The following is a 14,061-nucleotide window of genomic DNA, read 5'->3' as shown; positions in this document are numbered from 1 at the left end:
TCACGGCTGAGATGTGATCCGCTTCTCCAAGCCCTCACCCGCCATCTTGACCTCCCTGCCTTGATGCGTGAACTAGGAGCTGAAATAAAGCCTTTGGTCGGGGTATTTTATCACAGCAGCAGGAAGAGAAGCCGAGACACCGTTTTACGCAGTGGACACTGACTTCCTCTCAAGGGAGGTTTGGTGTCAAAGGTTTAGATCTGGTGTCCTCCCTCCCTTTAAGGCCCGTCCTTCATGCTTCAGGGTACTCACATGTTTTCACTGGTCGGCTCTGCACTGTTTTATGGCTTTATCTTTTTTCTTGTGTATCGTACTAACCTCTGCTTCTGCTTTGTATTTTTCCTACCCTGTTTATTTCTCCTTGTATTCTGAAATGAGGTCAAGCAGTGCCCTGTCCTACAGGCTTTCTGTGAGTCATTTTAGGTGACACTTTCCTGGTGTCCTCTGCTCTCGTGCTCCCTCCAGACTGTTTACCCTTGAGACTGCTAGCTCAGGTGGCCTGCAGTTTCCCTTCATCCCTCTGTGGGAATTCTTGATTGACCTGCTTGTTGGATCTCTTGACGTTGACCCTCTGCAGGGGTGGGGCACACTGCCCAGCAGCTTCTTTAGATGTGAGTGGTATAATTTTCTACAATCTGGCCTATGTGACAATATCATTTGTTCCCCCTTTTCATGTGTTCTTGGATTTAAAGTAGGGATCATTTTTCCTAAAAAATTTGGAGGGCTTCTGACATTTTCTTTTTTTTTTTTAAATTGATTTATTTGTTTATTTTATGTATATGAATACACATGGTAGCTGTACAGATAATTGTGAGCCTTCATCTGGTTGTTGGGAATTGATTTTAGGACCTCTGCTCTCTCCGGTCCTTCCCACTTGCTCTGGCTCAAATATAAATAAGTACACTGTAGCTGTCTTCAGATGTACCAGAAGAGGGCGTCATTATAGGTGGTTGTGAGCCACCATGTGGTTGCTGGGATTTGAACTCATGACCTTCGGAGGAGCAATCAGTGCTCTTAACCGCTGAGCCATCTCACCAGCCCCTGACATTTCCTTCTATTCCCAATATACATACACACACACACACACACACACACACACACACACACACACACACTGTATTGTGAGGTGCTGTTCATTACCTTTTCCTTGTATGTGACTTTAAAAACATCTCTTAGCATTGTTTTCATTTTTATTTATGTGTATTTGCCATGTGTGTACAGGTGCCCATGGAGGCCGGAGGAGACATTATATGGCCAAACCATCTCCTTGGCCACTAGGGTTATTGTTTTTGTTGTTTATAGATTGTTAATGATTGTGTGTATCTGAACTTTGCCTTCAGGTTTGGCTCTATTTCCTTCCTAAGTTCCCGACCACAAGTCTGCTGGTCCCATTCCATCATTTTTCCCTATGTGAAGGTCAAGGCTTGGTAACTGGTGACATTGGCATAAAATGACTTTCAGAACTCCCATTTGCCTCCTAGTTGCACTAACTGTGGATCTTTGTCAGGGCTTCGGTAGTTTCTCTTAGAAAAGCCCTCATATCTCTTACCCTGCAAGTGCTCTGGGAGCTTAAGAGAGGGATATAGGGCTCTCTTGGCACCATACAAATTTAAGTCTCCACCCCCAACCCACCCCTGCCCCCGTTGCACCATGACACGCCTCTATTCCTGGCCCTTGAGTCTGGATCCTCTCAGGGTTCTTTGTCAGTCTGTCATTTTCCACTGAGAGTGGAGAATATCCAGCTTCATATCTGTGGAAGTATCTTAGGGTTTCCATTGCTGTGAAGAGACACCATGACCACAGCAACTCTCATAAAGGAAGACATTTTATTGGGGCTGGGTTGTAATTCAGAGGTCTAGTCCATTTTTCATTATGGTGGGAAGCATGGCAGCTTGCAAGCAGACATGGTACTGGAGGAGGAACCGAGGGTTCTATATCTGGATCAGCAGGCAGCAGGGAGAGAGTGAGACACTGGGCGTGGCCTGCGCTTCTGAAATCTCAGAGCTCATCCCCAGTGACACACTTCCTTCGACAAGTCTACCCCTCCTAATAATGCCCCTTCCTATGAGCCTATTGGAGGCCATTTTCATTCAAACTGCCACAGGAAGGGTGTTGAAACTCATCCTTAAAATGTTTTGCAGGCAACCCTCCAGCTTTCAAAGCTATCCCCTCCTGCCTGTTTCTTACAGGTCTCTTTTCTGGGGATACTTGCACCTTCAGAGTTGTAGGGTTCTATTCCCCAACTTCTTGATGGCTCTGATGGCAGTCATTTGAGTTTTCTCCATCCTTGCTTTGAAAAGTCACTCATTGGAGGCCTGTTTGCTTTCTGTGTCTTCAAAACTACTTCCAGTACTTGTATCTTCTGACTTTATTTTTGGCTCTCATTTTATGTCACTTATGAGGGAGTGAAGATGCACACATGATTATAATCTGCCACATGGAGCTCAAGTCACCAGTTAATCAGCTTTCAAGGTTTGATGTTACCTGGATAGGTGGCTGTCTGGCCCATTGCAGAAGGATTCCCGTGCTTTCTCTCTTCTTTTCAGGTTTATTGTTACTTTGACTTTCAAAATGAACTGAGTGGTGGAATCCTCCCTAGGTTGGCATGTATAGTGGGAGGAAGTGGATTAGCTCCACAGATTCAAGTCTAGCCTGAAACCCAGCTGTAAGAATAATACCATAAGTGTAAATTTCCAACATTATAGGATATGACCCTAGCAAATTCTAGGCCAGTTATCAATATGCTTTTCTAAGATATGGAAAAATGATAACAGATTTCTTGCAGTGTTGAATGTAATTAAGGTGTATGAAGGATCATTTGGCCTTATTCATCTGTTATAAAACAAAAGGGCAGTTGTTTTGAGTCCTGCAGGGTTTGAGTGTCTATAAAGCAGCATGATCTCGCCTTTCATAGAGAGCTGATACCACTTCACAGAAATATTCAGCTCCATATTCTAGAATTAGTGGTCTCTGCTTTGAACACATTGTGATCCTTGTTGCTAAATCGAGGTCCAGAGTCTGTGGAGTCATTGTGACAGACTCACTCCTGGGCATCTGTCTTGTGCTGCGGCTTACTACAAGTGTCTCAGCACTAAGCAGCGGGCAGGAAGCACTTCTGTCCTTAAAACCAAAATAGATGCTCTTCCTCATTATCTCAGTTCACGTGCGTGCAGTTTTTAATGAGATGGGCACATCCCTTGTGGTTTTCACAGATTTAATGATCATATTGTTTAATGCAGAGCCTGGGGGATGTGGCCTTGATGAGGCAGATGATGGAGAATTTGCTGTAATTAGGATAACAACTTTATTCTCTTTCCCTTTTTTTTATTCCCTTTCCCTTTTTTCCTTCTTCAGTGTGTTTTTTAATTTATTAGTTTTGAGATTTGCTTGTGTTACTTTAGTATGATTTGGTAGACGTATACTTTTCTCACTGTTTTAACATCAAAAGACTATTGCCTGGGGGGAAAGTAATTATTCACAAGAAGAGTTGGGTGTTCGAGGTTTCAAATGTATGGAAAGAAGGCTAATTTGTGTCAGAAATGTCTGTGGAGTATTGGATAACATGCTTCATGCTGCTTTACAGGTTCTAGAATGTTCTACCTCTGTTTCTGAAAGTGAAATATGTTGCAGGTTATTTGATCACATTGTGATCCCCAAGATTGTCAACTGGAAAAACCTGTTTCTTATTGTGGTGTGGCTCAGCCCTAACATACACCTTCAATCCAAGTGCTTTTTGGAAACAGGATTAAGTAAACTCAACCATTGGTCAAGAGGGGGAGCAAGCAACCAGTTGACTGGGAGTGAACATGAGTTAACAGAAAGGAGGGTCTTTGAGTTGAAGGATTTTTAAGACAACAAGGAGAAGGAGAAGGGGCTTTCCCCCTCTGGGACATCAGTGGAGTAGGAAGGACAGCTGGGTGTTTTCTCTGTCTCTGTGAACTAGCATGCTTTCATTTGCTCCAGCATCTGGCTCCCGAGTCTTCATTGGCAAACATTTGGGATTTTGTTTTTTACAAAACAACCGAAATAAAAGCATATAAAGAGAAAAACAAATTAAGAAAAATAACATGTGCCCCTGTGGTGGGTTTGAATAGGAATGACCCCCCCTCCATAGACTCATGTGTTTGAATGCACTATTAGGAGGTGTAGCCTTATTATAGTAGGTGTGGCCTTGATGGAGGAAGACTGTCACTGTGGAGTTGAGCTTTGAGGTCTCCCATGCTCAAGATATGCTCAGTATGACACATAGTTTCTCTCTCAAGATGTAGAACTCTTAGCTCTTTCCCCAGCACCATGTCTGCTTGTATGCTGCCATGCTTTCCGCCATGATGACAATGGGCTAAACCTCTAAAACTGTAGGCCAGCCCCAGTGAGATAGTTTCCTTTATAAGAGTTGCTGTGGTCATGGTGTCTCTTCACAGCAATGAGACCCTAACTAAGACATGACTCCCCCAAACAAAACAAAGCAATATAACACAAAACAATAAAACCTGCTATGGCTGGCAGAGGAGAGATGCTGGAGAGGCAAGAAGGAAATCAGGTTCAATATGACTTAGTTAGCAAGTGCTGGTCACACTTTTAGAGTCTGATCCAGGCAGTTTATTTCTGACATTTCAGCACAGTTTGACTTTGGAAAAAACTTTTCTTATGACAGTTATTAAGGTGTGACTACGTTTTGTAAAGAATGACCTCTTACATAAGAATAGGTTCTATTGACTGAGAAACAGTGCTTAGGATAAGGGTCTAGAGGGGAAGGGTCTGAAATAAACATAATAGTAGACTCCTTTGCAAAGTACATAATACATCTTTTATAAGGATAGGTTCCATTGACTGAGAAACAATGCTGTACAGATAGCAAAAAGATCACCAGGTTATTAGCTACCTTCTGGGTAGAAACAGATGTAAATCCCTTCCTTTGAAGGGAAAAGACTGTGAGTTTAAGAGCCCTGATTTCTCTAGTGCTATATGTGAGCATGGGAACCCTGTGCCCTCTGCATGAGGTATATGATGAGGCTTCACACACTGCTCGGAGCAGACATGTTCTGTAATAGTCACTGCAAGGAGTATACTTACAAAGAGGAAAAGCCCATGAAGATCCTATAAAGAAAGAAAAAAGAAGTTCAGCTAGATGCTAAAGAAGAAACGCCTCCAGGAAAACGTAATAGAAAATGTAGTATTTGCATTTCTTTTTGAGTAGTTAAAGACATTTTATTTATTTGCCAAGAAGCAGTGTTTATCGAAAGAATATTTGACTCAGGCCAGCCTAGACTACATGAGCCCCTGTCTCATATACTAATTATAATCATTATTGTTAGTGTTTTGAGAAAGAAATGTGATAGGGTAGTGGGAATCACCCAGGCCCTTTATCATGGTGGTTTATGTACTCTGTTTCCATTTCAAAGTTCCATTCATGTTTTTCTCTCTCTAGAACCTTTTGTCTTGTTGTCACTGAGCTTTGTAGAGAAGGTATCTTGAGCCCATTTTACAGATATAGTTTGAAAGGCTAATTGACACCTCTTGCTCCCAGCCTCTTACTGAAACAGAAACAGAGCCTTCCCTTCTCCAGGTTTCTCAAATGTTGCCGCATTTCCAGAGACATCTCCCAGGAGAACCACTATTTCTATTGGTTTTGGAGATTTTTTGCTTGCTGAATTTCTCAAGAAGTCTTGTGGAAGAACGGGGGTCACTTACCAAGCAACATCAAAGGGTCTGTGTTAGACTTACCTGTATTTATACTAGGTGACTTCAAATGCTTAAGGACTAAGACTGGAATTTTCTAAGAACCAATAAATAAACAAAGAAGGCATCTCAACAACCTGTGTGTTCAGTCAGCCTAGCACACTTCAGACCTTGTTTGCAGCCTGGTATGTTAAGCTTCGTTTTCTTATGCTCCAGTGCTTTGGTTTTTAAAACTATTGCTGAGTTGAAGAAAAGGGTAGGCTGGTGCTATAACTGCCCTGTAGCTCTTTGGGGTGAGAGGGGAGGCACCTGTCAAGTAAGGCAACAGAACAGCCACAGACAGACAGACAGACAGACATTCAGACAGACAGACAAAAGCTGTGTGCACCCCATAGGTTCTGAGAACCTTATCAGGTCACCTAACCCAGGTCCAGCAGCACACAGGTGTAGTCAGTCTGTCTCTCTGTGACCTTGGCTCTAGGCCTGGGTCAATAACTTGCATTCAACTCTGATTCTGTGTAGTATAGTTGTAGCTGGTGATGGAGCTTCAGCAGGCATTCTGTCAGTTTGTTCTGTGTGCCTCGTGACGGAAGAAACCCAGCTCCCGCCTGGTCATGGCAGACTAGTTGCTTTTCCTCTGAGTGCCTGTGCTCATGTTCCAACACAGCAAAATAATTAGTGATGTCACCGACGATCGTGAGCTGCCAAACACTGATTAATCATACTTTGAATTCTCTGAGAGAAACATTAATGCTCTGTGGTTGAAGTTAAACCCATTTAGTGCTGAGAGAGGTAGTCCTTCAATTATTGGGAGAACTTGACCATTCTCAGTGACTGACTTCTGGAGATTTTTAAAAAGCAGAAGTCTTTCATGTCATAACGGGCAATGGTGTTTTGTGAATTAATGAGTCATGGAATATATTGTATTTGAAGAGCACAAGCCACCTTCTTACAAGTTCACACCACCGTTCCTCTGACAAAAATGATGCATCAGGCAAAGCTAGTTTTACAAATTTTGTTTGCAAATTCATCTTTAAGGTCAGCGGCCCCAAATACTTAAGACTGGAATACTATCTGGAAATAGTTAACCGGAGACCAGTGGCAGCCAGGGCTGTTGACATAAAATATTTACTTTGAAAAGAATTCTTAGCATTTTTGCCTCACATCAGCACAACAAGAATTTGAAGGGGGATGGTGGGGAGAGGAACATTAATGTATTTGTCAAGGATTAATGACCTGCTAGAACATTTGTGGTGGGGAATCTGTTATGGGTAGTGTCGTAAATACAGTAATTAAAAAGCTGCACACTAAACACTTTGGACTAGCCAAAAGATTCCCTTCATCCTCTGGCTTTCATCCAATTGAGTAGTGTGTTTATCCTGCCCCCTTGCCTTCTTGAGTGGAAAGGTGAATGGCTGGCTCGAGGGTCCACTTCTGGACTGCCAGTGTACTCCGTGGCCAAGGGCAAGCCAGGCATGTGCAAGGTGCTCTACACTTGAGCACTGGAGATAAGTGTGTGTGTGTGTGTGTGTGTGTGTGTGTGTGTGTGTGTTGTTACCAACATGGCAGAATCAGATTAGAAGGATCAAGCTACTTTCTCACAGTCAAGGAAAACAACAACAAAAATACAAACACAAAAATAAAACCCTGTCACACAGTGCATGCTACTAACCCACCCCTCACATTTGTAAGCTCAGTTACTGAGGTCCTTTCCAGGCGGATACTACAGTGTTCTGTGCGATGGGAGGTATGCTCCGTAGGATCTGCGATGCCTGAGGCCTGGCCTTCTGTATTAAAAGGGAAACTGTAGTAGAATTGCATATACATCAGGACAGAAGCACAGCCTGCACCTGGGATGAATTTTCAAGATGGTAAGGCTTGATGCTCCCCTCATTTCATATCCTGTGGTCCCCACGGGTGAAAGGCAAGCAGGCTGCTGAGGCTGAGCATCTGGGAGGAGAGGCACCATACCGCTAGAATGATGCTCCTGTCCTTCAGAAGGGTAGCAAAGCAGGCAGGCTGATGGAGTCTCCACGTCCTGGTCCTTTGTTTGCTCAGAATCTTTGCACCTACCTGTTACCTATTTAAAGAGCATCATTCCATAATTTCAGAGACGGGCCTTGTGCTATTTATTTATAAACTAATAAAAACTTTTTTGTGTAAAATAAATGTAGTTGGATGTGATTTACAGTTTTCCATTGAGTCACTGAGGGCTAAGACAGACAGGTTGTTTCTGTTCTCACCCTTTAATTGGCCTTCTTATCCCTTAGTTGGGAAGATTATTCAGACATATACCAGTTTATGGATTCATTCCACGTTTATTGCGTGCTTGACTGTCTTCTGTGCTCCAAGGACACAAAATGAATGGCCCAGTTAGTGACTTCTGCTGGCTTTGGTACCAGGGATGAGCACCTGGTTCTACAAGACTGTCACTCCGCTGGTGGCCTGGATCTCATTCCTGTATAGAAATGCAAACCTTTAGAATAGCTCCAGGGCTTCTGAGATCATAGAGACCGCCAGGAGACTGCACATCTGCTCTTCAAGGAGCTTCCCGTCGTGTTCAATTTCTAATGAACATCCCTGCTTTAGCTGTGTTGCCCTGTGCCATTCCTAACCCTCCAGGGAAAAGCCTGAAGTGGGAATGTGCATGTTTTGAGGCATTGGGCTTTCGAGGCTCCAGCAGGTGCCACTGTCAACCCTGCCCCCAGCCACCCCCACTAGTTCTTCCTACTTTTATTTCCTAGTGTCAGCCTTGTTGCTGCTTAGGTTGCTTATGCTTTTACAGTGACTCACAAAGGCCTGCAGACTGTGAGCCATGGCCAAGGCTTTGGTCAGTGAGACTCTAAGCAAACCCTGGAAACATGGAAACATTGACACCCCAAGCCTAAGGGTGTCCTTGGAAGAGCTTTCTTCTACCTCCTTCGCCCCTGCACTGCCTTCATTCTGCCAGTTGGTGTGCTTCCCTGCTTTCATACGCACAGGCATGTGTATTTGTTTGCCTTTAAACAGGGCTGGATGGCTTTCCTTTGGGGGTGGGTCAGGGGTCGCATACCAGAGACCAATCATGACCAGGTCTGCGTCCTCAAGTGTTTACTCGTTGCCTCATTCTTGACAAGGAGTTGTACCAAGCTCTTTCTCTCTTTTCTTTTTTTCCTCTGTGCATGGTGTGTGTGTGTGTGTGTGTGTGTTTGAACAAGGGCAGGTGTCTGTATACAAATGTGTACAAATGTAGGGGCCAGAGGAGGACACTGAAATTCTTCCGCCATGTTCTCTCTCTGCCACAGGGGCTCTTGCTGAACCTGAAGCTTTCTGTTTTGGCCAGGCTATGCTGTTGAACCAGTGAGCTCCTGGGATCTGCCCTCTCTGGGACTGCTTACCCCCTACCCCCTGCTCAACACCCCCCCCCCCCAAAAAAAACCATGTTTATAGGCACATGCGGCCTTACCTAGCTTTTTTGTGGCCTCTGGGGATTTGAACTCAGGTCCTCTTGCTTTCACCTGAAGTGCTTTTACCAATGACCCATCTCTCCAGCCCATTGCCTGCCATGTCTTCTCAAGCATGGTGATGTCATTTGCTGTCTTCTGTAATATTCCAGCGCTGCTGTGAATGGAGTCTGACCCCATTTACCTTTATGCTGCTTCCAGAATCAGAGCGTGGATTGCTGTTTTCAAAGCTAGCCCCTTCATCTGAACTCCTGCCCACTTTCCTGCTTCTGGAAATCTAGTTCATTCTTTCTCTCCCTCTGGTTCTCCGCATCCTTCCTCTCTGCAGATTCCATCTGCTGGCACGTAAGTCCTTCTGACGTGGCCTGTCCCCCCACACGCTCTCCCGTTACTCTGTGGATGCTCTTCTTTGTCTCCTCCATGCTACAGACTCAGTCCTCAGTCGAGGTGCCCAGTGACTTTTCAAATGTCAACACCAAGAGTATTTTTCATCTTTGTCTTCATTCTCTTTTGTATCCCTTGGTACTTCTCTACCTTTGAAATTTAGATTGTTGTTGTTTTTGTTTGTTTGTTTTCTACAAGATCATAGCTTCCTGGTCTGCCATCGCCTGTCTTTTGGCACTAACCATAGAGTCTTCTCTCTGCCCACAACCCTTCAGCGATTCTCAGACAGTGTCTCTGCCTCTCTATGAGTGTTTTTTTTTTTTTTTACTTCTTTTGTATCTTCTTCTGTCTTGACTAGGCCTTGAGTCTTTGACACCTCAGGTTTTAATTCTGTAGACTGACCTCTTTTTGGTCTTCCTGTTCCTTCTCTTGTATTCTACACCGCTGACCTACTACTGTTGGTCTGCATATAGTTGTTCAAATTGTTCTCCCTGTTAGCATCTAGATCAGTGGTTCTCAACCTCGGGGTCCTGACCCCTTTGGAGGCAGGTGTCGAATGACCCTTTCACAGGCATTACATATCAGAGACCCTGCATATCAATCTTTACATTACAGTTTAAGACAGCAGCAAATGTACAGTTATGAAGTAGCAATGAAAATAATTGAGGTTGAGGGTCACCATAACGTGAGGAACTATATTAAAGGCTGGCAGAGTTAGGAAGGTTGAGGACCACTGATCCGGATGTTTCCCGATGCTAATTTGCCTCGCCCTTTCCCTGATCACTTATACTGTCTCAGTTTCTGCCCTGCCTCTGTGTCTGGATGTTGTAACAAGCAGGTCGGCTTCAGTACTCTTACTGTGTCCACGTCGCCCATTTGGATCCATCCAGAGAGAGTAATGCATCCAAACCCCACATCCGATGCAGGCTTATCTATCTGTCTGCAACCAGGTCTAGTCTAAGATCTCTGAGAGAGGTACAGAGTTGCTGGTTGACTCCAGTCTCCTTTCCTCCCTGGCCTGATAACACAGGAGCACTCTAGAGTGGAGCCAAGAACAGGAATCCACATCATGGTTTCTCCCCCACTGCCTCTACCTTTGTCTGTCACCCACCAGGCTTCCCTCACCCCAGCCCAGCCTTACACCTGTCAGACACCCTTTGTTCCTGGATGCCTTCCCTGACCTCTTCTTGTCTGGGCTGGACCGCCTCTGCTGGATGGCGGTCAAATCATTCCACTCACCCACTGCCCTACAGGGCCCATTCTGTGCAAGTCTCTGAGCCCAGTGGACCGCTATCTGTAGAAATGGAGACGCTGTTTTATTCATTTTGTAGCTGACAGCTTGACTTCGAGTAAGGCTGCAGCCTGTGCTTTTGATAGTAAGTTCATTTAATGTCCACAAAAACCCGTGTAAAAGCGCTCGGTGCATGTGTGTTGCCTTCGGAAGGGAGCACAAAGGGGCCGTCTATACACAGTGGGCTGGTATATTCAGAGGGCTTTTCTTCTTTTTTAATCACTTTGGCATGTAGCCGCTCTAATTCAATACATTTTCCTTTTTTCTTTTGAGCTTTTAGAGTGTCTTTGGTAGGATGTGAGTTCAGGAGTCATAACAAAGGGCTAACCTGGTACCATCGTCGATGTTCAATAAGAAGATGGCGAATGACAAGCCCAGTGCTATGGGGATGGCTGGACTTTACACCCTGACCAGGCATTCTTAGGGACATGCCCTTTTGTCACACTTACTGCTGGGGCCATAGGCTAACCTTCTGCAGGCTTCATGCTTGCCTGTGGGGACAGAGCGATTTCTTCCCGCCTGTGACCATGAATAATTCATAAACATGGTTATCTGGAAGGCAGGGGTGGTCATCATTAGCATTTTAATGAAAAAAAAAATGTGATGATTATCCTAAGACTGTTTTATTTCCATCTTTTTTTTTTTTTTTTTTTTTTTTTTGTCTCTCCCTCAACAGCTAGCCCTCTCACTGTTTCCGGAGTCCTTGGGAGTTCCTGAGTCCCCGCTAACACGCTGACTGTCGCTATGGGCAGAAGGTACCCAGAGGCTCTCAGGTGTCCAGGCAGCTCGTGTACGTATGTCACCATGCGTGTCGCCACCCATGCATGCCTTTCTATCTCCTCCTCTTCTCTCTTTCCCACTATTTTTCCTTCCGCCCCCTTCCCGTCTCTCTTCTCTTCCTTTCTCTTCTCTCATTGTAGAATATCACAGGGGCGCTAACCTGGCAAATGCTTATAAGATATAAATGAGAGTATGTAGAAGTATAGGAGAACATTTTGTTCTGTGCTGTTTTTCATATCAACTAGTGAAAAAAAAATCTGTTATCTAAATTAGTATTTTTATAATCAAGTAGTCCTATAATAATACCAGATGACTCTTTTTGTGTTTCACAATGTATTCACTTATACATAGCCTTTAAAATAATTTCCCCCTTCCCATCACAATTGTATGACACATTTAAAATAACAGGAATACCACAAATTCAAAGCATTTCTCAGTGACTGTTTTACTTCGATTTAAAAAAGACCCACTCTGGTCCTAGAGATGCTGGGTCTGCCTTTGTTTTTTGAGCTTTGGGTAGAGTGGATTGCTTTCTGAAGGCAGACATTGCCCTGGAAATAGCCCCTCTGTCTTTCAGTACCAGGTTTTGGGAAGTGTTGTGGCTGCTCTTGTGATTAATGCAACACTGAATGAAGAGAAGGTATCACCTCCCGTCCAGAGTCTCTTCCCTTTGTGGATGTCCTTGATTGTCTTAGCTCATACTTCCTTTGCTCTTCCAGCTGTGTGGATAATTCATTTATTTTTATTACTTCCCTATGGATTCTCTAGCATTGTGGCCTCAGGTCAGGGATGTGTCGGGGTGTCTCTCCTCCACATTTCTCCTGTAGTGATATTTATCTTCACAGCGTAGCTCCATTTCTTCATACAGCTCAGGTTTTGTTAGAAACATCTTGGAGTGCTTGTGTAGCAAACCTAGGCATCAGAAGCAGTGGTGTCTTAGTGACTATGGAAGTGGACTGCCCATCGAAGCAGTGGTGTCTTAGTAACTATGGAAATGGACTGCCCATCGAAGCGAGCCCGCAGCACTGGGGCAGATGGATATCTCTACAAACTCTGCTGTTGCCGTTGCCAGAGAGATGGCTCAGTGGTCAGAGTAGCTGTTCTTCTACAGGACCTGGGTTTGCTTAAAGCACCCACATGGTGGCTCACAAGCATCTCTGACTGCAATCCAGGGGATTCTCATCCCCTTCTGGCCTCCTCTGATGATACCAAACACACATAGGGTGCACATGCATGCAGGCAAAGCACCCGTAGAAATGAAATAAACATACATAAGTCTTAAAAAGCTTAATTAAAACAAAAAAGTAAAAGGAGCTGCTTTCCCAAAGACCATCACCAGGGCAACATGTACCTGGGTGCTGGAGAGGGAGTCGGACACACTGTGGCCAATGCCTGTGGGAGCCGAGGGTGGATTTCTATATTTTTAAACTTTAACATTTTAAGTGGTTATATAAGTATCTATGTAATCCCTATTTTGTCTCTTGGCCGTTAAAACTTAAATAATTCGTGATCTTTCTGGGAGGCTTGGATTCCCTGCCCCTTTTGTAAGAGAAAGTTGAAAAGCATCTACCACAGTCGATCCACTTTTGCCTTGGTAGAAACTGACATTTTTTTTTATCTTGGCCCACAAAAATGTTGATTTCACGTGGTCCACCCAAAAATGTTGTGAGGGGAGATTCTTCTTTCAAAATGGGTACAGTCCTGTTGCTTGGGCTCTGGGGAAAGTGGAAGAAATAAAGCATCTATACGGGAGACTCATGCTTGGGGTCATGCTCTTTTTACCCACCGTCTGGGAATAGATACACCACCTGCCAGGTACGTGATTTTCTAGAATGTACTATAGGACTCCAACTTGCATAGGCCAGTGCTACCTATAACTTCCTGAGAAACACTTCTTTCTCTCCTGGAGAGCACTGCCCCTCCCCCTTTTTACTGGGCCGCAGTGTCTAGCTGGCCTCTGAGTGGAGATGGCTTCCAATTGCTGTTTCAAGACTTCTTCCATCTGTTTGTGATGGAAGGAGAGTAAGTGGTCCCTTTCCCAGGATTATATGTCACCTGGAACCGTTCTTCTTTGGGCAGTTCTAGTCAGTGACTCTCACCTTGTTTCCCTTTCTGTCTCTCTCTCTCTGTCTCTCTCTCTCTGTCTCTCTCTCTTAAAGATTTATTTATTTATTTTATGTATATGAATACACTGTAGCTGTACAGATGGTTGTGAGTCACCATGTGGTTGCTAGGATTTGAACTCAGGACCTTCGTAAGAGCAATCAGTGCTCTTAACCACCAAGCCATCTCACCAGCCCCTCCTCTCTGTCTTTTTTTTTTCCTGTCATCCATTCTTAGACTTGTCCCTCAGGAGCCTCCCTTTCGGTTTCCTCCCCATTCTCTCCTCCCTTCCTTGTTTCCAGCTTCTCCAGATTACTCCAGTGAGGTTTGCTTGTGGAGATCTGCAGCCTAGCTTCCAGGAGCCCTCAGACTGGGGCCGGG

The 14,061-nt window shown here is 44.4% G+C and overlaps 1 protein-coding gene across 15 annotated transcripts in view; it reads left to right on the top strand.

The window, feature by feature from the left end:
- Apbb2 (amyloid beta precursor protein binding family B member 2) overlaps positions 1-14,061 on the top strand; it is a 337,969-nt gene that overhangs the window by 119,038 nt on the left and 204,870 nt on the right. For 14 of the 15 annotated variants that reach the window (XM_031342505.1, XM_031342497.1, XM_031342500.1 and 11 more), the window contains one exon: positions 11,474-11,587. The exons of the other annotated variant lie outside the window; for it this stretch is intronic. The gene's annotated coding sequence lies outside the window, so the exon portion shown is untranslated. The remainder of the gene's footprint in view (positions 1-11,473; positions 11,588-14,061) is intronic. 15 annotated transcript variants of the gene reach the window in all.

This window comes from Mastomys coucha, unplaced genomic scaffold (assembly GCF_008632895.1).
Source record: "Mastomys coucha isolate ucsf_1 unplaced genomic scaffold, UCSF_Mcou_1 pScaffold22, whole genome shotgun sequence".
NCBI classification, from domain to species: Eukaryota; Metazoa; Chordata; class Mammalia; order Rodentia; family Muridae; genus Mastomys; species Mastomys coucha.
The sequence above is the reverse complement of the archived record's forward strand: the minus strand, read 5'-3'. Positions and strand labels throughout refer to the sequence as shown.